This window comes from Pteropus vampyrus, unplaced genomic scaffold, assembly GCF_000151845.1.
Source record: "Pteropus vampyrus isolate Shadow unplaced genomic scaffold, Pvam_2.0 Scaffold617, whole genome shotgun sequence".
In the NCBI taxonomy this organism is placed as follows: domain Eukaryota; kingdom Metazoa; phylum Chordata; class Mammalia; order Chiroptera; family Pteropodidae; genus Pteropus; species Pteropus vampyrus.
The window spans coordinates 412463-414764 of record NW_011889398.1 but is presented as its reverse complement, the minus strand read 5'-3'; the positions used below and the strand labels follow the sequence as shown (position 1 = coordinate 414764).

Here is a 2302-nt window from a genome sequence, read left to right as displayed (position 1 = left end):
CCTAGACACATCTGTGGAAGGCAATATACAACTAAGGCTCAATAACCAAGATTTCAAATTAATCGTTTACTATCTCTACTGCCCTTGGCAATGACCGGCTACCTAAAAAGATATGGGACCTTAAGCGTTCTCTCTTGTAGGTACAAGGGGAGGACAAAACAGAAGGAACTGGATGCTGCCCGTTTTCTTTCTTCCTACCATTCCAACTGAAGTACCCTAAGGAAAACATATGAAGGTTCAAGTCCTCTTATCTCTTTTCCACAAATCAAGCGGCCTGAGTAATTCTCAAAAATCAGGGGCGACCATAGGAATGAGGAAGGTGGTTGCCGGCACCTCTAATTTGCTATGAACCGCAACTGGTCAAGGGCTGACTGGTTTAGCCGACACCCTTTTGAGTCAAACACAAAAAGCTGCAGCCTGTATCTGTTTTCTCTGTTGGCATCGCTCCCCGGCCCCACCACCCACATCTGTATTCTCAACTTTTGACTCTTGCCACAGTGAGGACAAAGGGAAAGGACAGGAAAAGAAAAAAATAAACTGTAACTGCAACATCAATTTCTGAATAGATCTCAACCTTCTTATCCTCTTCCCCTCCAACTTGTAACTAAGCACGAAAGGTTTCTGCTGTTGTCCCCCAGCAGTTAGGAATAACTTGATAAAGTTTACACCGCATTTGCTCTTTTGACACATATGTGCTTCTCGTTATTTCTACATGGGGTGGTGGGACAGGATGTTTACTTGAGAGCCGATATCTCACGTCCCTCTGTCGCTTTGCCTATGCAGCCTCAGTGAGTTATTACTCAGCAATTGCGAACAGCAGCTGACGGGGCTTGTCCATAGTTACTCATAAACAAGTATGAGAAACACCCCAAAACCCCAAACCCATTTGGATGGTGTTATTACGTCTGCATACATGAGGGGGTAACTCATCCCTCTCACATCAGATTGGCTTAAATAAAACACTTTAGGGGAAGCATACATCTTTCACCATGTCCAGAAGGGCCGACGAGGAATCCTACAACCTGTCGCTTCTTTGGAGGTGGAGACAAGAACCGGGTGGGCATGTCAGAGTCCCAAGAAGGGACGAGGCAGAAAGGGTGAGCTGGATTCCAGCAGCAGCCAGTCCTGCAGTATACCCTCCCTGCCGGGCGTGTTCCTAGGCTGATGCTATTTCCGAAGTGTCTAGTGACACCTGTGCAGCTTCACGTAACCAAGGCTGCTACTGAGAGCCTCTACCCTGCCTGTGACCTAGGCCTGACCTCTACCTGTTAAGACCTACATTCCATTTATTAAGCCTCACTGGATTGTCAGAAAGCACTGGGGCAAGACAGAAGGGTTAACTGGGGTTTCTGTATGACAGACTGTCAACGTGCAGCAAGAAGGGCAGATGTGGGCAAAGAATTGGCCAGGATACTCAGCATCGCCACCCCAATTCTATGCTTGCTTTACAAGTGCTTCTTCGCTCGCAATTGCACTTTTTGAAGACGTACACAAAAAATTACCCATCCGGCACATCCCACTTCATTACCTTCCACTCCCTGAATACCTTTGATCTCTCCCCACCCATGGTCCCTTTCCAAGACCGAATTACACAAAGGATCAAACAGAAAACCCACAAGGCCATGAAGATCTTGGTGGCTCAGACTGCCTTCGGTGACACCGAGTGCAGAAATCAAAGGGGACAGCTGGACAAGAGCAATGTGAGAGGGGAAGAGTCAACCACACGACAAAGGAAACCATACTTTATTAAACTGGAAAACAAAAACATAATGCTGGGAGACAAACAGACTTTAAAAAAAAAAAGGAATGGCTGGAAGAGAGCACGCCAGCGGTCACACGGAAGGGGACGAGTGGTCTGGTGTCTTTGCGCGTGCCTGAGACGTGCAGGCACACCCACCACCTCCGCAAGCCCCCCGCGCATCCTCGGACCAAAAGCCAATCCATTCATATCTTCAGAGACACATCCAGGCTGTTCGTTCTGCATTCTGTAGCTGGTTTCACCTTCAGCCCTGGACAGTCACGTAGGCTCTTTGCTGGAGAAAATTTAGGTTTTCCAACCACAGGCTTGCTCTGCAGAGCAGCGGCTTCCGCTCCTGGAGAAGTTTCCTCCTAGTTGCACTCACCAGAGGAGCCAGGGGCCCTGCGTTGAAGCCCCAAATCTCAAAGAAAAATGTCAAACCTTTAGAACTACTTATTTTATTAAAATGATATTAATACACATTTCCAAGGAATTTCATTGCTGTTGCCTCTAAAGCATGTACTTGTTTTGTTTTCCACACCGAACACGTGAGACTATCAATCC

The 2302-nt window shown here is 47.3% G+C and overlaps 1 protein-coding gene across 1 annotated transcript in view; it reads right to left on the bottom strand.

Moving 5' to 3' along the window:
* TARS2 (threonyl-tRNA synthetase 2, mitochondrial) overlaps positions 1-2302 on the bottom strand; it is a 29683-nt gene that overhangs the window by 23847 nt on the left and 3534 nt on the right. The window lies entirely within an intron of this gene.